The 24,956-nt window shown below is 46.6% G+C and overlaps 1 pseudogene; it reads left to right on the top strand.

Moving 5' to 3' along the window:
• Window positions 1-17,706: 17,706 nt before the first annotated feature.
• The window catches only part of LOC140392710 (uncharacterized), an 80,931-nt pseudogene continuing 73,681 nt past the window's right edge, over window positions 17,707-24,956 (top strand).

Below are 24,956 nucleotides of genomic sequence, written 5' to 3'. Positions count from 1 at the left end.
GTGGACTCGATGGGCCGAATGGCCTTACTTCCGCTCCTATGTCTTATGGTCTTATGTCCGTGTTCATTAGGTCCTCTAATAGTATGGTCTCCGGGGCCCAGGGGTACCCTACTATTCTTTGTGGAGGAAGTGTTTTATTTGTAGATGCTTCATTTCCTGTCCTGTCGGTAGCTCCCCCTATATTTCAATAATGACCACACTTTGAAAGTGCTTCATTAGTGCTTTGAGATGTCATGAAAGGTGGTAGATTAATGCCAGTCTGCTGTTTGAATTCAGTGAATAATTAATGATCACATGGAACAGATTTCCGCTAAAGTGATGGTACAAATAGCTTGCCAAAATGTTTATTCAAGTCATCGAGATATTTATTCCCTGAGTCAGTATAGATTACAGTAAAAGCTGCACTCAACATTCTCAATGACGATAATTGATTGAACGACCTGGCAAAAAAACCAAAGCTCAGAACAGGAGATGTACTTTTACAGGGAGGCACTTTAATTTTCTTATGGGCAGTAATGGAATTACTGGTCCAAAAAGTGGAGAAGAGTGAGTATAATGGACAGTGACACCAGGTAAACAGATAATTTAATTTAAGGAATCCAAGTTGACAATGTTGGGACCCCTGGAAACAATGACTATTGTGATGATGGATGTTGTTTTATAAATATGTATATAATTGGGAATATGGTGGTATTCTGTAAAGAAGGCTGGGTGGCTATGTGGGGGAGAAGTCCTGAGACCAGTTCTGTGCTGGGAGAAGGTGTGAAAGTTGCAACAGCCATACAGTCAAACCAGAAACGTTGTTGTTTTCAGTAAACAGTTTGTTCCTGAACCTTCTTGGATTTCCCCAACAGAGTGGAAGTTTTTGAGGAGACGACTGGTATACCTTTAATAAAGCGACAGCAGTTTTTGCCTTGAGTAATATTACTAGATTTATATAGTTACAGATCTATAAGGGAGTTGTTGCCAAGAAGGTAGAACTTGTGGGTTCTGATCAATGGGATCTTTTTGCAACACTGTTTTGAAAAAAATTTAGAGTATCCAATTCATTTTTTTCAATTAAGGAGCAATTTAGCGTGGCCAATCCACCTACCCTGCACATCTTTGGGTTGTGGGGGTGAGACCCACGCAAACACGGGGAGAATGTGCAAACTCCACATGGACAGTGACCCAGAGCCGGGATCGAACCTGGAACCGCGGTGTTGCTAACCACTGCGCCACCATGCTGCCCTTGTAAGACTGTTTTAACTGTGTAACTTTAATCTGATGTGCTTAAGTTTTTTCTTTTTGTTAATAAATCTTTTTTTTTTTTTAATCCAAAAGGTGTTACTGGAGTTCTATGCTTCTGGGATCAGTAGCTTTTCCTCCTCATTTTCAACATACAATAAAAGGCTATGGTCAGTAAGACAGGTTTCCCTCTAGAACTTGGCTTGCTCAGCAATTAATATCTATTGTGATTGTAACACCATAAAGAACAGGCAAATATACGAATTAGGAACAGGATTAGGCCATTTTCCCCTTGAGTCTGCTCCACCATTCAATAGGATCATGGCTGATCTGACTGAGGTCTCAATGACACTTTCCTGTCCATCGCCTATACCTTTTGACTCTCTTGTCAGCCCAAGAATACATCTACCTCTGCATTAAAAATATACAATAACCCTCCTTCTACCCATTTCTGGGGAAATGAGTTCCACAGACTCATAACCATCTGAGAGAAAACATTTTTCCTCATCTCCATCTTAAATGGTAGACCCCTTACTTTTAAATTGTATCCCCTCATTCTAGCCTCTCCCACATAGGGGAAACATCCCCTCAACCTCCACCTTGTCAAGTCCTCTCAGGATGTAATATATTTCAATAAGGTCACTATCATTCTTCTAAACTCCAGTGGATACAGGCCTAACTTGCCCAACCTTGCCGCATAAGGTAACCAAAGAGAATGGAGTTCAATCGGAGATGTGTAAGGTAATGCCTTTGAAATGAAATGAAATGAAAATCGCTTATTCTCACACGTAGGCTTCAAATGAAGTTACTGTGAAAAGCCCCTAGTCGCCACATTCCGGGAGGCTGGTACAGGAATTGAACCGTGCTGCTGGCTTGCCTTCAAAGCCAGCGATTTAGCCCTGTGCCAAATCAGCCCCTTAATAATAATCGCTTATTGTCACAAGTAAGCTTCAACGAAGTTACTGTGAAAAGCCCCTAGTTGCTACATCCCGGCGCCTGTTCGGGGAAGCCGGTGCGGGAATTGAACCCGCACTGCTGGTCTTGTTCTGCATTACAAGCCAGCTGTTTAGCCACTGTGCTAAACCAGCCCCTTTGGTGAGGGCAAACAAAGCTCGGGAATATACAGTAAATGGGAGGATATTGAGAAGGATTGAGGAAGTAAGAGACTTTGAAGTTTATGTCCATACATCCGTAAAAGTGGCAGGGCAGGTGGACAAGGTGGTCAGGAAAGCATATGGAATGCTTTCCTTTTTTGAATGCGGGATGTAATGATGGAACTGTATAAAACACTGATTAGGCCACAGCTGGAATTGTGTAGTTTTCATTACCACATTACAGGACTGACATAATTGCTCTGGAGAGAGTGTAGGGATTTACAAGGGTGTTCCCAGTGCTTGAAAACTGCAGCAATGAGGAGAGATTGGATAGGCTCGGGTTGTTTTCCTTAGAACACAGGAAGTTAAGGTGACCTGACAGAGGTTTACAAAATTAATAGGGGCCTAGATAAAGTAGACAGGAAAGACTTGTTTCCCCTAGCTGAGGGGTCAATTATCAGGGGGTAGAGGGGACATGAGGAAAATCTTTTTCACCTCGAGGGTGGTGGCAATCTGGAATTAACTGGCTAAATTGGGGGTTGAGGTTGAAATGTAAAAGGTACCTGGATCTGCACCTGAAATGCTGTGACCTGCAAGGCTGTGGGCTAAGGTGTTGGAAAGTGGGATTAAAATGGACGGCTGCTTTCTTTTTTTTCCCTCTCTTCTTTTGGCCGGCGCAGATAGGCCGGGCTGAATGACCTTCTTCTGTGCTGTGACTTTTCTATGGTTTCTTGGTTCAATGGTAAGAAGCAGGTGGGAAAGAAACCCACCAAATGATTTGATTGTACAACATTGCTTCACCCGCAACTGCGAAAAGGAAAATCCTATTGATGCGGTGACAGGGAAAACCCGACAGGAATTCTCCACACTGAAGGGTGGGAATCTCGGTTTCAGTCACGTGTCTAGCCATTTGCGGTGTTGCATCTCACTGACTTCAGTGGAACATCCTCTCTGCAACAGAGGTCGGTTTAGCTCAGTTGGCTGGACAGCTGGTTTATGATGCAGAGCAAGGCTAACAATACGGGTTCAATTCCTGTACCGGCTGAGATTATTCATGAAGGCCCTGCATTCTCAACCTTGCCCCTCACTCGAGGTGTGGTGATCCTCAGGTTAAATCACCACCGGTCAGCTCTCCCCCTCAAAGGGGAAAGCAGTCTATGGTCATCTGGGACTATGGTGATTTTACTTTTACTTTTAGCAGGATGTGGAACGAGTGCTAGAACTCTGCTAGTTTTTTGGTTCAATCCAAACCATCATTTGCTGATGGGCCCTAATGAGCAATCTGAACCGTGACTTGGACTGCTGCCTCCAGAAGATTATTCCATTTGACTTGGTTCATATTGACTCACACGAACCCCTGATTAGACATGATGTTTGCATCCTGGATTACTTCCACTTAGGTTTGCTTTGTCCTCTGCAGTTCAATTATTTCCCACAAATTGATGCAACTAAGTTCCCTGATGCGTTAGTGGGCAAACGTGCCACCCAGCATTTGGACCTCACATTGTGCCTGAGTTCACACGCATACACACTCTTCCTGAAAGAAATTACTGGATAGCAATCAGCCATGGGGGACACCTGTTGATTTACCCCTTTATCACAGGTGTCAACAAAGAACGGAATGAACTATTCATTGAACGACGTAAGTAACAGGCTTGACTTCAGGGCGGGAACGAAAGGTCTGATATGCCTCCACATGTACTTATATTCATCAAAGCTTGCACTTTCATCCATGTGGTGGTTAGGGGAAGTCAGGAATGTTCCTGGCGCAGCCGCCCCCCGCCTAGTGAGAAAGTGTCCACAAAACTGGGATCTTCAGGGGTTAGGGGTTGGCACTGCTGCCTCACAGTGCCAGGGACCCAGGTTAAATTCTGAACTTGGTTGACTGTCTGTGTGGAGTTTACACTTTCTCCCCGTGTGTGCGTGGGTTTCCCCTGGGTACTCCAGTTTCCTCCCACAGTCCAAAGATGTGCAAGTTAGGTACATTGGCCAGGCTAAATTGCCCCTTACTGTCCAAAGATGTGTAGATTACGTGGGGTTGTGGGAATGTGGAGGGGGGGGGGGCATAGAACATAGATAATACAGCACAGAACAGGCCCTTCGGCCCACGATGTTGTGCCGAACCTTTGTCCTAGATTAATCATAGATTATAATTAAATTTACAGTGCAGAAGGAGGCCATTCGGCCCCCTGAGTCTGCACCGGCTCTTGGAAAGAGCACCCTACCCAAACTCAACACCTCCACCCAACACCAAGGGCAATTTTGGACACTAAGGGCAATTTATCATGGCCAATCCACCTACCCTGCACATCTTTGGACTGTGGGAGGAAACCGGAGCACCCAGAGGAAACCCACACAGACACGGGGAGGACGTGCAGACTCCGCACAGACAGTGACCCAAGCCGGAATCGAACCTGGGACCCTGGAGCTGTGAAGCAATTGTGCGATCCACAATGCTACCGTGCTGCCCTTAAGAACAAATAAATCTACACTATATCATTTTACCGTAATCCATGTACCTATCCAATAGCTGCTTGAAGGTCCCTAATGTTTCCGACTCAACTACTTCCATGCCCCCACTACTCTCTGGGTAAAGAACCTACCTCTGATATCCCTCCTATATCTTCCACCTTTCCCCTTAAATTTATGTCCCCTTGTAATGGTTTGTTCCACCCGGGGAAAAGGTCTCTGACTGTCTACTCTATCTATTCCCCTGATCATCTTATAAACCTCTATCAAGTCGCCCCTCATCCTTCTCCGTTCTAATGAGAAAAGGCCTAGCACCCTCAACCTTTCCTCGTAAGACCTACTCTCCATTCCAGGTAACATCCTGGTAAATCTTCTTTGCACCTTTTCCAAAGCTTCCATATCCTTCCTAAAATGAGGTGACCAGAACTGTACACAGTACTCCAAATGTGGCCTTACCAAAGTTTTGTACAGCTGCATCATCACCTCACGGCTCTTAAATTCAATCCCTCTGTTAATGAACGCGAGCACACCATAGGCCTTCTTCACAGCTCTATCCACTTGAGTGGCAACTTTCAAAGATGTATGAACATAGACCCCAAGATCTCTCTGCTCCTCCACATTACCAAGAACTCTACCGTTAACCCTGTATTCCGCATTCATATTTGTCCTTCCAAAATGGACAAGCTCACACTTTTCAGGGTTAAACTCCATCTGCCACTTCTCAGCCCAGCTCTGCATCCTATCTATGTCTCTTTGCAGCCGACAACAGCCCTCCTTACTATCCACAACTCCACCAATCTTCGTATCGTCTGCAAATTTACTGACCCACCCTTCAACTCCCTCATCCAAGTCATTTATGAAAATCACAAACAGCAGAGGACCCAGAACTGATCCCTGCGGTACACCACTGGTAACTGGAATCCAGGCTGAATATTTGCCATCCACCACCACGCTCTGACTTCTATCGGTTAGCCAGTTCATTATCCAACTGGCCAGATTTCCCACTATCCCATGCCTCCTTACTTTCTGCAGAAGCCTATCATGGGGAACCTTATCAAATGCCTTACTAAAATCCATGTACACTACATCCACTGCTTTACCTTCATCCACATGCTTGGTCACCTCCTCAAAGAATTCAATAAGATTTGTAAGGCAAGACCTACCCCTCACAAATCCGTGCTGACTATCCCTAATCAAGCAGTGTCTTTCCAGATGCTCAGAAATCCTATCCTTCAGTACCCTTTCCATTACTTTGCCTACCACCGAAGTAAGACTAACTGGCCTGTAATTCCCAGGGTTATCCCTAGTCCCTTTTTTGAACAGGGGCACGACATTCGCCACTCTCCAATCCCCTGGTACCACCCCTGTTGACAGTGAGGATGAAAAGATAATTGCCAACGGCTCTGCAATTTCATCTCTCGCTTCCCATAGAATCCTTGGATATATCCCGTCAGGCCCGGGGGACTTGTCTATCCTCAAGTTTTTCAAAATGCCCAACACATCTTCCTTCCTAACAAGTATTTCCTCGAGCTTACCAGTCTGTTTCACACTGTCCTCTCCAACAATATCGCCCCTCTCATTTGTAAATACAGAAGAAAAGTACTCGTTCAGGACCTCTCCTATCTCTTCAGACTCAATACACAATCCCTCGCTACTGTCCTTGATCGGACCTACCCTCGCTCTAGTCATTCTCATATTTCTCACATATGTGTAAAAGGCCTTGGGGTTTTCCTTGATCCTACCCGCCAAAGATTGTTCATGCCCTCTCCTAGCTCTCCTAATCCCTTTCTTCAGTTCCCTCCTGGCTATCTTGTATCCCTCCAATGCCCTGTCTGAACCTTGTTTCCTCAGCCTTACATAAGTCTCCTTTTTCCTCTTAACAAGACATTCAATCTCTCTTGTCAACCATGGTTCCCTCACTCGACCATCTCTTCCCTGCCTGACAGGGACATACATATCAAGGACACGTAGTACTTGTTCCTTCAACAAGTTCCACATTTCACTTGTGTCCTTCCCTGACAGCCTATGTTCCCAACTTATGCACTTCAATTCTTGTCTGACAACATCGTATTTACCCTTCCCCCAATTGTAAACCTTGCCCTGTTGCACGCACCTATCCCTCTCCATTACTAAAGTGAAAGTCACAGAATTGTGGTCATTATCTCCAAAATGCTCCCCCACTAACAAATCTATCACTTGCCCTGGTTCATTACCAAGTACTAAATCCAATATTGCCCATCCTCTGGTCGGACAATCTACATACTGTGTTAGAAAAGCTTCCTGGACACACTACACAAACACCACCCCATCCAAACTATTTGATCTAAAGAGTTTCCACTCAATATTTGGGAAGTTAAAGTCACCCATGACTACTACCCTGTGACTTCTGCACCTTTCCAAAATTCCCAATCTGTTCCTCCACATCTATGCTACTATTGGGGGGCCTATGGAAAACTCCTAACAAGGTGACTGCTCCTTTCCTATTTCTGACTTCAACCCATACTACCTCATTAGGGTGATACTCCTCGAACTGCCTTTCTGCAGCTGTTATACTATCTCTAATTAACAATGCCACCCCCCCCCCCCACCTCTTTTACCACCCTCCCTAATCTTATTGAAACATCTATAACCAGGGACATCCAACAACCATTTCTGCCCCTCTTCTATCCAAGTTTCCGTGATGGCCACCACATCGTAGTCCAAAGTACCGATCCATGCCTTAAGTTCACCCACCTTATTCCTGATGCTTCTTGCGTTGAAGTATACACACTTCAACCCATCTCCGTGCCTGCAAGTACTCTCCTTTGTCAATGTTACCTTCCCCACTGCCTCACTACATGCTTTGGCGCCCTGAATATCGGCTACCTTAGTTGCTGGACTACAAATCTGGTTCCCATTCACCAGCCAAATTAGTTTAAACCCTCCCGAAGAGTACTAGAAAACCTCCCTCCCAGGATATTGGTGCCCCTCTGGTTCAGATGCAACCCGTCCTGCTTGTACAGGTCCCACCTTCCCCAGAATGCGCTCCAATTATCCAAATACCTGAAGCCCTCCCTCCTACACCATTCCTGCAGCCACGTGTTCAACTGCACTCTCTCCCTATTCCTAGCCTCGCTATCACGTGGCACCGGCAACAAACCAGAGATGACAACTCTGTCTGTCCTGGCTTTTAACTTCCAGCCTAACTCCCTAAACTTGTTTATTACCTCCACACCCCTTTTCCTACCTATGTCGTTGGTACCAATGTGCACCACGACTTCTGGCTGCTCCCCCTCCCCCTTAAGGATCCTGAAGACACGATCCGAGACATCCCTGACCCTGGCACCCGGGAGGCAACATACCTTCCGGGAGTCTCGCTCGCGACCACAGAATCTCATATCTATTCCCCTAACCATTGAATCTCCCACAACTATTGCTTTTCTATTCTCCCCCCTTCCCTTCTGAGCCCCAGAGCCAGACTCAGTGCCAGAGACCTGGCCGCTAGGGCCTTCCCCTGGTAGGTCATCCCCCCCCCCAACAGCATCCAAAACGGTATACTTGTTTTGAAGGGGAACGGCCACGAGGGATGCCTGCACTGTCTGCCTGTTTGTTTTTTTCCCCCTGACTGAAACCCAGCTATTCTTGTCCTGTACCTTGGGTGAGGTTACCTCCCTGTAACTCTTCTCAATCACCCCCTCTGCCTCCCGGATGATCCGAAGTTCATCCATCTTCAGCTCCAGTTCCCTAACACGGTCTTTGAGGAGCTGAAGTTGGGTGCACTTCCCGCAGGTATAGTCAGCGGGGACACCAGTGGTATCCCTCACCACCCACATCCTACAGGAGGAGCATGCAACTGGCCTAGCCTCCATCCCCTCTTACCTGACAGAATATAGCTGCCCTGTGGACTAACTAGATCTCCGCCCTCCGACTCTGCTCCCAGTCAACTACACTTTCTGTAAACTCCTGGCTCTCTTCTCACTCTTTGCGGAAATGTCGGGAACAAAATGAAAGGAGCACCTTACTCCCTCCTCACCTAACTCCCTCGGTCACCAAACTCTTACTATAGCACTCAAAATGCACCAAATTCAGCACTCCCTCGGTCACCAAACTCTTACTATAGCACTCAAAATGCACCAAATTCAGCACTCCCTCGGTCACCAAACTCTTACTATAGCACTCAAAATGCACCAAATTCAGCACTCAGTGCAAACAAAGTCTGCACTGTAGGGGATCACTTTTATACTGTGAATCTAGCCTCTGAAAACTGGCCTAATCCAATTAACTAATTAACAAGCTCCAGCTGCAAGTGCCTACAAGTACAAGCTTGTTTAAAGCTGATTGAAAATTCACCTTCTTCTAAACCAAACAGCAACTTTTAAGTTAATTAACTAAATAAAAGAAAGACTAAACTTTCGATAAAAATGAAGCCTTATACTCCCTCGGTCACCAAACTCTTACTATAGCACTCAAAATGCACCAAATTCAGCACTCAGTGGACCTAGGTAGAGCGGTCTTTCAGAGGGTTGGAGCAGCCTTGATGGGCAGAATTACCTCCCTCTGCACTATAGGAATTCTATGATTCTACGATTCATTACTGGGGACTAGATGCAGGCTGGAGTCAGACCAGCTGACCCGGGAAGGAATATGAAATCAGCCACAGGGGCTGCGGGCCTGGCGGTGAGCTATTTAGAAGTCCCACCTCGGCGCAGGGGGTATTTCCCCCGGTTAATAATAGACAAAGCACCTTAAGCCCTCAGCCCTTCACTCTCCAAACACTCCCCAGGCTCCACCCATGCCACCTCATACTTGTCACCCACCTTATATGTCCACTCATGCCCCCCCATGCCAAACTCTGCCCCTCCACCCATCCCTGTGACAATTTTATTAGCTTGATCCAGACGTGTTGTTTCAGGCACAGAGAAAGTTATCAATCGATTGCATTTTCTCAAAGCATTTTCTCACTTCCCAATAAACATTGTGTTGTTCGTTGGTTCTAGGAAGGGCACATCAGGTTAATACATATGGGAGTGCCAGAACTGGATATAGGGGGCAAGAGGGGACATAGGGGATTATTGGAAGGACAGAGCTTGGCATGGTGCCATGAGGGAACATGGGAGTCGGTATCAGAGCAGAACTTGGCATGGGGGTATTTAGGGACAAAGTGTCTGGGGGGGGGGGTAATTTTGCATTGGGTTTGAGAGGGACCTATTCAAGTTATCTTTAAAAAGGTTCCCCTTCTGCACACTCAGGTTCATGACTCCTCTGAGTGTTTGTGCGCCACAACTCTTTAAAGGTCTGGCATGATTTGATGAAAATTGCGGAGGAATAGGAGATACATATCTCCGCAATGGATCCGATTAGGTCGAGAGGTGGTTTTCAGGAGGGAAATAATTTCCAACAAAGTACACATGGTAAAGACAGCGAGGTTGGAGCAGCAGAGGCTGGTGGACTCCATCCTTGAGTTGGACCACCAGTACTCATTTGTCCCAATCCCAGAATTGTTGGCAATTAGGAAAAAACTGCAGTCACAATTTGAACTATTGTCAACGGATAGGGCAGTGGGCCAGTAGCGACGCTCAAGGGGTATGTTTTATGAATACGGGGAGAAGGCCCGTCGCCTTCTAGCTCACCAGCTGAAGCGACAGGCGACTTCCTGGGAGATTGTACAGAAATGTATCTTGAGCGACAGCCTGGTTTCCACCCCTCCTCAGGTCAATGTGGCTATTCAAATGTTCTATCAGGGTCCCCATGGATCTGAGTCTCCGGCTGAAGGTTCAGTCATGACTGACCATTTGGACAGCTGTGGAGAGGGAGAGGCGTGAGGAGTTGGAATCTTCGTTGGGTCCAGAGGAAATTCTGAAATGCATTGGGCTGATGCAGATTGGTAAAGCTCCCAGCCCGGATGGTTTCCCCATTGAATTTTAGAAGACGTTTGCAGAGAAATTGGTACCTCTAATTCGAGATATGTTTAATGTTTCATTATCCTGGGGTTCATTGCCCTCTACTTTCACACAGGCCTGGATCCACAAGAAAGGCAAAGACCCACAGAGTGTGGGTCATATTGACCTATTTCCCTTATAAATGTGGATGTTAAGCTATTTACCAAAGTGCTGGGCTGCGGCTGGAGCCCTGCCTCCCAGAGGTGAACTCGGAAGGCCCGACAGGTTTTGTTAAGGGTCGGCAATTGTCGGCCAATATACGCCGTCTGCTAAATGTTGTCCTCTCCCCCCCTCCTCGGTGCCCGACCAGGAGGTGATTGTTTCCCTAGATGCTGAAAAGACACTTGATAGACGGAGTGGGACTATCTCTTTGAGATTCTTGGGAGGTTTGGATTTGGACAGAATTTACATTCTGGATTTTACTGTATCGGGCCCCCACTGCTAGTGTTCTCACAAATGCTGTGAATCCTGGCTGCTTCCCGCTGAGTAGGGCACGAGGCAAGGATGTCCATTGTTTCTACACGGACAGTGACCTGGGGCTGGGATTGAAACTGGATCCGTAGCGCCCTGCAGCAGCAGTGCTATCCCCTGCTCCACCGTGTCGCCTGCCCTGAGAGTTACTGTTAAGTGGAGGAGGATAAATTGGGAGCGGTGGAGCATAGGGTGTCCCTGTACGCAGATGCCTGCTTTTTTACATTACCGACCCAGTAACCATAATGGACGAGATAATGAAGCTGCTTGGGAGTTTTGGCTCCTTCTCTAGGTTGAACTTGGATGAGAGCAAATGCTTCCCGGTTAACCCTCACCCCCGGGGAGGAGAACCCATCTGGGGACGTTACTATTTTGCTTCGCCAGAACTAGCTTTCGTTAGTATTCGGGTGGCCCATGATTGGGCCTCGCTTCATAAATTAAATTATATTAGTCTGGTTAATGCTGTCAAATCTGACTTACAGAAGTGGGACAACTTCCCCCTGTCCTTGGCGGGCAGAGTTATGACTATTTAAATTATTGTGCTCCTGATATTTCAATTTATTTTTCAATGTCTCCCCACTTTTCTCCCATAGTCCTTCTTTGTCAAATTACTAAATTAGTGTCCTCATTTATTTGGGCGGGTAAGGCTCCAAGAATCCATGGGGCATTTCTCCAGAGAGGCTTGGGTCTACCTAATTTATTATTTTACTATTGGGCAGCCAATATTTAGAAGGTACTGTTGTAGTTCAATGATCCGGCTTCCACATGGGGGCAAACGGACATGAGTTCCTGTAAGGGTTCTAGCCTTGGTGCATTACTTACTGCATCGCTGCTAACCTCTCTGGCAAGATTTTCCTTGAATCCGGTAGTGGTGTCCACTTTGAGAATCTGGAAGCAGTTCGGGCAGCATTTTAAACTCTGTTTCATGTCTTTGCTAGCCTCGACCTGCAGGAACCACCTTTTTCTGCCAGTGGGTTTGGACTCGAAGTTGTAATCATGGGAGGGGAAGGGCTTGGAGAGGTTTGGGAATGTGTTTGTGGAGGGAAGGTTTGCCAGATTTAAGGAGCTATCGGAGAAATTTCAACTGACAGCTTCCGGTCTTTTCTGTGTTGCGATTTTTCGCGCAAGGCTTTTCCCTCTTTCCCCAGAGAATATTTGCCATCACTGGGGCCAAAATGACTTGTTTTTATTCTCAGTGATGTTTGTGGTTTTCTAGGTATGGCCATTGAGAGGATTCTGTCACAGCCACAAAATTCTCCCATACTTCAACTGTATTGTTGGACTTCAGATCCAAAGGAACAAAATGCAGAAGAATATTTGCGGAGACTGGAGGAAGTATGCTCATGAGACACTATATGAAGTGCAGGTTTTGTAACAAATTTAATCCAGAAAGCAGTAAATCTATTATTAACCGAACCTTCAACAAAGGATTCCGGAACATGAATATAGAAATACTTCAAATGATTTAGAATACAAAGTTCAGGGCAGCACGGTGGCAAAGTGGTTAGCACTGCTGCCTCACGGCGCTGAGGACCCGGGTTTGATCCTGACCCCGGGTCACTTTCCGTGTTGTGTTTGCACATTGTCCCCGTGTCTGCGTGGGTCTCACCCCCACAAACCCAAAAATGTGCAGGCTAGGTGGACTGGCCATGCTAAATTGCCCCTTAATTGGAAAAAAAAATAATTGGGTACTCTAAATTAAAAAATACGAACGACAAAGCTCATTTAGTAAACGCCAATTAACATTTCATGGCATTGCACATGGGGAGTCAAAAACAAATATGTCTTCGGGATTAGGGATTGGGTAATAATTTGATCAGGGCTTAAAGATCCATCAGTCACCATTTTGAAGCAACAAATTCAATCCTGATAATGCTTCGATTTTAAATCACTTGTAATTCAACAGCAAAGTTTCAGACAATTTAAGAAGCAGAGATGTGGGGCGCGGTTTAATGGCCATGTTGCGCCTGGTGAGGGTCTGTGCAGGCCAGTTAGTTCACGGGAGAGGCCCAAATCAGGAACCAAGCATTATAACCGGCCCGCTTCCATTGGCAGGATCCGGATCCCTCCTAGTTACAGTGTGTAGTTAATTGGGGACTGTCAAGCTCATTTAGAGATCGGGGCCCCCTTTCAAAATGGTGGCCTGATCTCTGAGGGGCCAGTCCGGCCAGCGAGTTCAACTCCCCAGTGATGAAAATAATTCTAAGTGTGGGTTAGCCTGGTGAGAACCCCCCCCCCCCCGGGGCCCAGATAATTGACTAAATCAGTTAGATAGCGGTGGGGAACTCACCAATGGAGCCAGGGAGAAACTCCCAGCCAAACCCGCGTGAAATGACACTTAGAAACATTTCTGTTAGATCACGCCCGTGGAGTTGGTTGGAGCTTAGATCTGTCCATGACATGCCAAGTGATGATCTGGGGGATATCCAACTGAGAAGCTACAATCCTGACACGTTTACGCAGGCAGATTAAATTATAATTGCTGGCAGTTAAACTTGTAAGAAGGCTGTGTGGATATTTAACGCCTAATAGATTTTTGGCAAGTGGATGATAAATGATTTTATGAACTTAGCTTTGAAATGCTTACTTGCTTCTGAATGAGTAAGAAAATAAATGAATGATGATTCGGTATCGTATTTACCCAAACTAAACACCTCTAAAATATTCAGGAAACCTTGCTGGAAGATTAATCTGTTTGTCAATCATTACTTTCCGACACGCCAGAATGGATTTTCCTGGTGCCAATGGCATTAAGCCATGTTAAAATAGTAAACACATTTTGTGCTGTTTTAACTGACCCGCTTGATGGCTCCCCTGCTTCAAAAAATAAATTTGCTTTATTCTCAAATCATCACATGGTGCTGAGGAATCCAATATTCTCCAGTTGACCAGCATGTATAGATCGGATAAAAATCTTTGTATGGTGCTACTGCTTCACTAACTAACATTGCCTGCTTACCCGCCAACCGTCACGGCGAACAGAAAATAAGATAATGATAACATTCAGATACTAGAAGGAGCAAATAGACATAAAGGCTCCTTCTTGACCCAGAGTTTGAAAACGGAATTAGAACAGATAGGTGCTTGATGGCCGTCGCAGACATGATGGGCTGAATGGCCTCTTTTTGTGCTGTAAATCTGTTTGAAGGAATGATAGGGGAGTAGCAAACAGATCTTCAGATCTATAGACCATCCTCACTGACCCATTATAGGTCACTTTTGGCATGTAATATTCCTCAGTGCTTGCCCTTGGCTTTGATCTAGGAACCACCCACCAAATCTGAAAAAAATGTGCGTTCTTCAAAGCATAAAATTGCTCAACAGCAGGCGACAGTGACTGAAATCTTTTCTATTTTGTTTTCTAACTCCAATTTATTTTGGTTTGGGAGTTCAATAGTTTTGTCATGGATCATTTATTCACAATGGAAATGTCAAGAAATAAATGACAGCCTGAATTTATGTACACAGGATGAATACCAGATCAGTGGTATTTATTTCCTTTTAAGTGGTTGCACTAATCCAGAAGGAGAATGGATCTCGCCCAATTTCAGGCACATAATATCAGCAAAAGACTCTCCCAGGTACAGCTGATTCAGTGGCAGACATGAGCTTGCTACATCCCCAACAATGTGCCACAGCAACCATCCCCACCACCCTGCAGCCCCCACTGCACCACAAAGACATTTTTCACTTTCCCTTATTAGCTAGGCCAGTGCCTTTCTGATTGGCAATTTAGGGGCTGTCACATCTGAAGTATCAACCTAGCTCTTTCACATGCTCAATACTGATGAGAGGCGCCGTTCAGGCCATCTCAGGTGGTCTCTCCAGGGCAGCATGGTAGGACGGTGGATAGCACTGCTGCCTGACAGCACCCAGGACCCGAGTCCAGAAACCTATTCTACAAGTAGATCACCATTTGTGTAAATACGTTCCTGCAATTAATTTGCTTTGCTTCAGTTTAACTACCCATGCCCTATTCTATGTAAAAGGGAAATCAAATCTGATACCAAATAAGGTTTGCAACTTAATCCTTTTATTGTGTTCGACCAGGTCATTGATGCATGCAATATCTCTCCAAGCAGTAGACATTTGAGTGAAATTTTAGACTTTTTTTCTAAGTTCTGGGCCAGGTGAGAATACCGGGGTGCAGCTCACCAGCTGCTGAGCGGGTCGACCCTTTCTCTCCTTATTTCCAGCACCTAGTTTAAACAAAACCTGTATGGGCCTGCCAGGGTACTGTCTGGCCATGTCCCCCCACCACCCCTCCTCCCAGGGGAATTATACTTACTTGTGCGCTCCTGACGGGCTCCCTTTACCTGGTCCCTGTTTTTGAAAACCGGTTGTAAACCTCCCTGACGTGATGTCATATTGGCAAGGTGAGAGGCCCTCTAATGATATGTTAATGTATTGAAATTAGGTTCTGAACCTTCCGAGACTGGATCCTTGTTACGCCATTGCGGGGGGGGGGGGGGGGGGGGGCGGGGGGGGGGGTAACGGGGAAAATCTGAAAACAAGGTCCTGCCAGCAAGGTTCCCATTTTCTGACTCTTGTGGGAATTTGCGGCCATGCATTTCCCAGCCATATAGAGAAATAAACAATATTCCCTCTGGGTAGAGATACAATCCAATTAAATACTTTACATCCTGACTCTCTCTACAATTTGTAAGGTACTTACAAGTCTCTCGTCACACATTGTCCTAGATGATTCATTATGTCCTGATAATGGTTATTATGAGCAAGAATCCCCACCCCCACCCCCAAACTGGCCAATCTGTATCTAATCATCCGAACCTCATTGTCATTACCTCAAGACTATCTTGATTCACAATGTGGCTACAAAGAAAATCGACAGACATGAGAATCACACATCCTGCAATTCTGCAGAAAATGAACAGCTATTATTCCAGCACAGTACATGTCTATAAACTCTCTATAAGTCAAAAAACTTTAATCATATGACATTAAACCAAGACTGTATATATGTATGCAACACCAGGTTATTTTACATATTATGACACCCTGGGCCAGTGCACGAAATGCCAACCCCACTTGAATTAACCAGTAATTCTTTGAAAAATACCTGAAGACTTTGGCCTTGACTGCCCAATGATTACAGGCACCAGGTTTGTAAATTTAAACACAATTATTTTTTATTAATAACAAGAACTGATTTAACTATGCAGTAAATGCAACTGGTTACCTATCAACTAATTCATAATCCCCCACTTTAACTTGTCCCCAACCTCTACACACATACACAGAAGACATACAAACACAGAGGGGATGAGAGGGGTGAAAATAATAAGTAAAAGAAACAAGAGTCTTTGTTTCAGATGGTTGTCTTTAAGCAGGCCTTCCTTCAAGGTAAGCCTTTAGATCCAGGTCTCTGTTTGTAGCCAGTAATGGTTTCACTATAGACTTATTCAGGTCTGCGCAGTTTCAGAAATACAGCAACTCACAGCCTTTCTGGAGACAGAGAAAGAGATGAGGTCCCTTTCCCCTGAGTATCCAGGACACAAACTGAGCCCTTTGGGTCTCTGAAAATCATTCCACTTGAGTAGGACCCAATCATCACCTGTTACCAGGCAGAATATGGCATTTTGGCCAGTTCATTGGCCACCAGCCAACCAATCGAACCCGAGTCCCACCACATCTCTAGGGTGCTGAAAAGTCTGGGTCTTGCTGTTCAGTATTGCAACTTCTTGAATTCCTCATTTTCTCTGCTGCTTGACTAATCCATTAAGCATCCATGGATCAAAAACAATAACAAAAATAAACGGGAAATGAGGAATCAGCAGGAAGGATTCTTACATACAACTGTTATTATTTAGTAAGTGGTGCTTGAGATACATCTTTTCCAGCTGTTTATTATTTTCTACTGTATACCCCCACCATGTATCCCCCCCCCCCCCCCCCAATAAGTAGCTGTGGCTCAGTTGGTAGATCTCTTGTCCCCGACTTACATGGGTGCAGGTTCAAGTCCCTCTTCAGGACGTGAGCACAAAACAAAGGTGAATACCCAGTGCCGTCCTGTGGGACCGATGCTCTGTTGGAAGTGCTACCTTTTGGAGTTAATATGTTAAACTATGTTCCGAACAGAGGCCTGCTTGGGTGGGTGTAAAAGATCCCACGGTACTATATTAGAAGAAGAGCAAGTGAGTTAATCCCATAGTCCTGGCAAATATTCATCTGTCAATCGACATCACACAAACACATTATTGCATGTGCGGTCTTCCAGTGTTGGAGGGCGCTGACTGTACCCGAGTCCAAAGTTTCAGTGTGAGCTGGACAGGCTGCGGATGGGGCGAACCGCGTGGGCAGATTCTAGACATAATGCATAAATCCTGGTCACCTGCACTAAACACCAACACAGCAAACCCTGTGAATTAAAGGAAGGGGTGAATAGGCCCGGGTAATCTTTACACAATAAAAATAAATCCTGCCTCCAGCCTCTTGAGCTGATTGGCTGCGGGCTGTGCGCGCGACAGCAGCGGCGACATATCCCATTGGGCAGTTTCACTGTCAATTTCGCTACTTCCTAAATGTAGCAAGTTAATGCATACAGGAGCTGGAACGCGGGGCTTTTTGCTACACCGAGTTTGTGATCCACGTTTGTTTATCCTCATTCCAAGGTCCAGCTGGAGGGGGAGGATTTTTTTGGGGGGGGCAGGGAACTCCCGATTACTGAAGCCCACCAGACCAATGGTGGCTGCATAGAGTGATCGGGGGAGGTGGGGGCTGAATTCTTCCGTGATGGGGAATGGGATGTGTTCCAGGAGACAGAAGGGATTGCTCCAGACGGGATTCTGTGTCCTAGTTGTACTTTGTTTTGGGTTCGGCTTTTACGCCTATACCCACCTGAATGAGAGTTTGAGAAGCGCCGAGGTACTGGCCCAGAAATACAAGCAACAGCAGGAATCCGTCTCGGCTCAGTTACAAGGTGGGTCTGCTCCAATGTCCCCTTTCTAGCGGAGTTGTAAAGCACTCAGTCACAGCAGAATAAACCGAATGATGGAGGGCGGGGTTAAGGGGCATCCGGCGATTGTAACATTTTGGACTATCAGAACTTTTAATTCCTACAAAGCCAAGAGACTTTATTCACTTCTAAAGTAAAAAATGTTTTTTTGCTGAGATATTCCCTCCCCTATTTTTGGGGTGTGGGGGTGAGTATTGTACATGCTGCTAATTGTGTATGTTTACATTCCTGGGATAATTGTCTTCGCCAGAAGTTTTGTGTTTTGTAACAAAAACATTTCGCATCAACTGGCACCCTCAGATTTGTTTCCATTCCACTTCTCCTCCCCTCCCTCCCAAATTAAATCTCTATTCATTGACCGAGGAACTATACAGAATATTCATTAGTGTTTGAGAAGACGAAGAGCTCATCCTCTCGAGTCAGATCATTCTCCCTGGAGATTTAGATTCGCTGAACAGGGGGAGGGGAAGAATTTACGTGGAGTTGGGAGTCAGAAAACATGTTTGATCGGCCAACTCCCCCCCCCCCCCCCTGTTCAGTCTGAGCCCCCCGCCCGGGTAGTGTCACCATGAGGAGGTGGCGATCTGCTCTGTTGTATTCGGCCCTTAGGGGGATAGGGCCTGTATCATTCCAGCATTTGAACGGTACTTTCTCCTGGAGTGTGCTGGACATGTGGAATTATTGAAAACTGTTGAAAGCTGCTAATCTGGCCAGGTCAGCGATCTTTGTTGCCTGAAACGCCAGTGAGGGGACGAATGAGTTTTTGGAGCAGGAAAGATTTTTGTCAGTGCAGTAGTTCTGATCGACATGCAGCCTTTCCTTTTGACGGAGGCAATTGCTGCTGGCCCTGATTTTGACAAGTCTTGGGGTTGAGTGGGGGTCCTCTCGGTTTGTGTAAAAGATCTGAACCTCTACTCAAGCCCTCATTCTGTCGACTCTGCAGCTTCCTTGGTACTGGAAGTGTAAAATGTAAATGTGGAGTCTGTGTGAGGGAGAATCTCTGGCAAGGAAAGCTGAGCCTTCTGCAGTTTAATCCTGCATGAAACATAACGCTCTCTCAAAACTGTAAGAAGTCTTACAACACCAGGTTAAAGACCAACAGGTTTGTTTCGAATCACTAGCTTTCGGAGATTCACCTGAGGAAGGAGCAGTGTTCTGAACGCTAGTGATTTGAAACAAACCTGTTGGACTTTAACCTGATGTTGTAAGACTTCTTACTGTGCTCACCCCAGTCCAATGCCGGCATTCCACATCATGGCTCTCAAAACTGGATTTAAAAACATTCCAGGTTTAAAATGTTTAGATCTGTGAATACTATGCAAGTAACAAGTGGGGCAGCTGAGCGGAGTTGTGTGTGTGTGCATGTCTCCAGGGAAAGTAACGAAAAGTTCAAACGCATGTAAACAGGTGTTGCCATACTGAATTGTCAGCAAGCCGCCATTGGTAAATTCTATTCTTGTTTTTTGTTTGCAAAAATGTACTTTATTCGTAAACTATCTGAAAGAACATTAAATTTCAAAATGGCCATCACACAAAGTGCAATAATATTCAGGTTCTTTGCATTGGTTTCAACCAGAATAAAGAGATTGAGTCTTGATGGAAACTTTTAGCTTTGATGAAATTTCCTCTGGTTTGTGTCTTCCTCCCTGCCCGGAACTGTCTGGAAACATGTGTCGTTTGTGTGACAACATCCACAACAATCTTGGCATCGTCAGCTAATGAGCCAACCTTTCCTTCACACAGAAACACATGTCATCATGTGTGGAATAAGTCCAGCCAGAACTGTAAACAAAAAGCGACCTTTGTTTTCTCAATTCATCATAAAGGGTGTCAGTATGACACAGATGCCACCATTATAAATCATTGCAGGTCTCAGTTTGTGTGATTTGATTTTGCAGCATTCCTGCCGAAGAATATATTTTAAAAGAATTCTACAAACATAAAATACTGCAGATGCTGGAAATCTGAAATCAAGATGAAATCAAAGGTGAAACTATTCAGCAGGTCTGACAGCATCTATAGAGCAAGACTCGGAGTTGACCGTTTCAGGTTGATGGCCTTTTGTCAGGTCTTCAAAAAGTTAGAAACGGAATGGATTTGAAACAAGCAAGGAAGGCAAAAGGGAAGGTCTGCGAAAGGGTGGAATGTTATTTGCAATTGGTGCCATTGTGAGGGATGCTTCCTGAAGGACACTTGGTAAACATAAGGTGGTTACAGATGGGTATAGTTTGGGACTTCCAGAATGGAAGGTGCGAGTGCCATGAGGTATATCTCGGATGCTGGCGGAGGGGGTGCTGTACAAGGCCTCTAAGGATGACAGAGTGCACAGGTCTCTGGGAAAAAAGCTAAGAGTGAGGGAGCAGCCGCGGGCAGTGATCGTGAGACTCCACAAGTTTGTGGAAAAAGAGAAGATCTAGCAGTGGGCCAGGGAGAAGCGGAACTGCAAATTGGAGTGGTACAAGGTCCTATAGGTGGCCATAGTGTAAGTGGTCACACACAGGGCAGCTCCTGCTTGAAGGCATAGAAAAGAGCTCTTTTTACCTGAAACTTAACTAAGTGTAACTTAGACGGAAAAGTATAACTGAAGGTCGGAGGAGAAGTTCTGCCCGGGATTGGCATGTCTGCTGGTTACCAAACCGGCAGAAGAAGGTGAAAGTTCTGGCCAAGGAGTTGGAAGAGACCTGTGGCGCAGCAGCTAGTGGAACGAACCGCTAGGCAGAGGAGGAAGGGCTAGTGTAAGTTGGAAAGCCCCAGATGGAACAGTTGATGGCCTTCATCAAGGAAGAGTTCCACCAGCAGAGGAAGGAGATGCAGAAGGGCTCAATGGAGAGGGTGGAGAAATGCTTGGAGGCTCAAGGGTCGCAGATCCGAGAGATTGAGAGGGTGATGTCGGACCACAGCAATCGAGTGGTGGCATTGGAGGCGGAGATGGGGCTCTTAGGAGACCTTTGCAAGACGGTGAGAGCAAAGGTGGAGGAGCAGGAAAACAGGTTGAGGAGGCAGAATCTGCGAATAGTGGGCCTGTTTGAAGGAGTGGAAGGTGCGAGTGCCATGAGGTATATCTCGGATGCTGGCGGAGGGGGTGCTGTACAAGGCCTCTGAGGTGGACAGAGTGCACAGGTCTCTGGGGAAAAAGCTAAGAGTGAGGGAGCAGCCGTGGGCAGTGATCTTGAGACTCCACAAGTTTGTGGAAAAAGAGAAGATCTAGCAGTGGGCCAGGGAGAAGCGGAACTGCAAATGGGAGTGGTACAAGGTCCGAATATACCAGGACATTGGAGCTGAGCTGGAAAAACGGCGTGCGGGGTTCAACAGAACCAAGGTGGTGTTCTATCAGCGGCAGATCAGGTTTGGGGTGCTCTACCCAGCGAAGCTATGGGTGACGTATGAAGGCTAGGAATATTATTAAGTCGGGAAAGGCCCCGGGGCCCGATGGCAGAATTCTATACGGAGTTCGCTACAGACCTGGTGCCAATCTCTTGGGGGCGTTGAATGAGGCATTGGAGAAGGGGGAGCTGCTGAAGACGATGACACAGGCAACAATCACATTAATACCAAAGAAGGGGAAAGATCTGTTGGAATGTGGGTCGTATAGGCCCATATCGCTGTTAAAAACGGATGTGATAGCGCTGGCTAAGTTTGTGGCGGGAAGGATGTAAAGATGTATCTCGGGGGTGGTTGGGGAGGACCAGACAGATTTCGTAAAGAGTAGGTAGCTTTCTAGTAATATAAGAAGGCTGTTAACTGTGGTCATGACCCCGTCGAGAGTTCTGTACCGGAGGTAGTGGTGTCCATGGATGCGGAGAAGGCATTGACCGGGTGGAGTGGCGGTACCTGTTTGAGGTCCTGGGAAAGTTTGCGTTTGGGCCTGGGCCGCAGTTTGTGGCGTAGCTGCGCTTGCTATATGTCGCACCGAATGCGAGTGTGCGGACCAACGACATGGGCTCACAAAACGTAGAACTGCGCAGGGGAATAGGCCAGGGGTGGGCAGCACGGTGGCACGGTGCTTAGCACTGCGGCCTCACGGCGCCGAGGTCCCAGGTTTGATCCCGGCCCTGGCTCACTGTCTGTGTGGAGTTTGCACATTCTCCGCGAGTTTGCGTGGGTTTCACCCCCACAACCCAAAGATGTGCAGGGTAGGTGGATTGAACACGGTAATTGCACCAAAATTGGAAAAAATGGATTGGGTATTCTAAATTTATTTAAAAAACAAGACTGGGGTACCCGCTGTCGCCGCTGTAGTTTGCTCTTGCAATAGAGCCTCTGGCAATGGCTCTTAGGGGGTCAACAGAGTGGCAAAGGATTACGAGGGGACGAAGGAAGCATCGGGTGTCGCTATACGCGGGCGACCTACGATTGTATGTTTCAGACCCGCTAGAGAGCATGGAGAGGATCATAGTCCTATTGGGGAAGTTTGAGGCGTTCTCGGGATATAAGCTAAATGTAGGGAAAAGTGAAGTGTTCCCGGTGAATGAGTTGGGTCAGTGAGCCAACCAAGGGGGGGTTACCATTCAAGGTGGCCAGGGACAGGTTTAGGCCTTCTTTCGAAAACTGGATATGATTATCTCAGACTTTGTGTGGGCAGGGAAGGTGCCAAGGGTTAAGAGGACCCTGTTACAGAGACCAAGGGTTGGCATTGCCGAACCTGCTACACTATTATTGGGCGGCGAATATAGAGAAGGTGAGGCCGTGGTGGCAAGGCGAGGGGGCTGCATGGGTTCGGGTGGTGGAAGAATTCTGTAAGGGGTTCAGCTTGAGGTGACGGCAGCATTGCCAATGGTGCCAAGGAGATACATGAAGAGCCTGGTGGTGCAGTCCACAGTAAGCGTCTGGAATCAGCTGAGGAGGCATTTCTATTAGAAGGGATATCGGTGGTGGTGCCATTGTGCGAAAAACGCGGTTTCGAGCTGGGGGTGGGGGGGAATAATGATCTGTATAGGAAGTGGAGAGAAGTGGGGCTGGTTAAGGTGAGGGATCTGTACCTGGAAGAGGGGTTTGCCAGTATGGAGGAACTGAAGGAGCGGGCAGAGAGGAAGTGAGTTCAGGTACCTGCAGGTAAGGGAAACATATCCCCAGGTTGCCGTGGTACACCCTGTTGGAGCGACTGCTGCTTCCAGATGTGGAAGAGGAGGGCAGGATCAGGGACATATACAGATGGCTGGGAGAGCACGGAGATGAGCGGGTGGTGAAGATTAAGGAGAAGTGGGAGGGGAGATAAACTGGGGAGTATGGAGTGAGGCACTACGAAGAGTAAATGCAACCTCCTTGTGCGCAAGGATGAGCCAGATACAGTTCAAGGTTGTATACAGGGTACATATGACTCAGGCAAGAATGAGTGGGTTCTTACAGGGGGTGGCAGATGAATGTAAGAAGTGTGGGTGGGGACCAGCGTATCACCCACATATGTTCTGGGGCGGCAAAAAGTTGGAGAGATTCTGGGCGGGAGTGTTCACGGCACTAGCAAGGATAGTGGGGGAGGAGGTTGAGCCGGGTCCTTTGGTGGCGGTATTCGGGATATCGGAGAAGTCGGAGCTGACGGACGGGAGGAGGGCTGATGTTGCGGCCTTCACCTCTTTGATTGCCCGGTGAAGAATTCTGTTCGAGCAGTGGTCAGCAACGCCACCAGGAGTAGCAGCCTGACTGGGGGACCTATATGACTTTCTTTGGCTGGAAACGGTCAAGTAAAAATTAAGGGGTTCCGCGGAGGGCTTCGAGTCAAGGTGGGGGATGTTTGTGACTGTGTTTGAGTAGCTGTTCATCACGGGGGGTTTGATGGGGGAGGGAAGGGGGGTGGAAAAGGGAAAGATTTGAACAAACTGTATGGTTGTATGTTTGGGGGAGTTTGTTCCACGGACTGTTTATGTTTTGTAACCTTTTATATAAATTTGGAATAAGTTGAGTGACTAGGCCAGAATCTGGCAGATGGCATATAATGTGGGAAAATGCAAAGTTGTTCACTGTGGCAGTAAGAATAAAAAGGCAGAGTACTAAATGGAGAATGGTGACAGAATTCCGAGGTGCAGAGGGATCCAAGTTTTCCAGTACATGAGTCACAAAAGGTGAGAATGGAGGTACAACAAGTAATTCAGAAGGCTAATGGAGTGTTATCCTTTATTGTGAGAGGAATTAAACATAAAAGTTTTTTCTTGGTTTTTTGTCCAATTAAGGGGCAATTTAGCGTGGCCAATTCACCTACCCTGCACATCTTTGGGTTGTGGGAGTGAAACCCACGCAGACAGTGGGGGAATGGGAAAACTCCAAACAGACAGTGACTCGGGGCTGGTATCAAACCCGTGTCCTCAGCACTGAGGCAGCAGTGCTAACCACCGCACCCGTGCCATCTGAATTGAACGCCAAAGTAAGGATGTTATGCTTCAGTTATAATCGGCATTGGTGAGACAGCATCTCAAATACCATGTGCAGTTTTGGCCTCCTTATTTAAGGAAGGATAGAATACCTGTAGTGCAGAAGAAGGCCATTCGGCCCATCTCAGTCTGTACTGGCCCTCCTAGACCCACTCTCTATCTCCATATCCCCACTTAACCTTTGGACACTAAGGGTGTCCACCTCACCTGTACATCTTTGGACTGGGAGGAAACTGGAGCACCCAGAGGAAACCCATGCACACACTGGGAGAACGTGCAAATCCACACAGGCAGTCACCCGAGGCTGGAATTGAATCCGGGTCCCTGACGCTGTGATGCAGCAGTGCTAACCACTGTGCCACCGTGCTGCCCTTGTAAATATATTGGAGGTAGTTCAGAGGAAGTTTACTAGATGCATATCTGGAATGAGCAGGCTCTC

The sequence above is a fragment of the Scyliorhinus torazame genome, chromosome 16 (genome assembly GCF_047496885.1).
Source record: "Scyliorhinus torazame isolate Kashiwa2021f chromosome 16, sScyTor2.1, whole genome shotgun sequence".
Lineage (NCBI taxonomy): Eukaryota > Metazoa > Chordata > Chondrichthyes > Carcharhiniformes > Scyliorhinidae > Scyliorhinus > Scyliorhinus torazame.
Note: the sequence above shows the minus strand (reverse complement) of the source record. Positions and strands in the feature narration are given on the sequence as shown.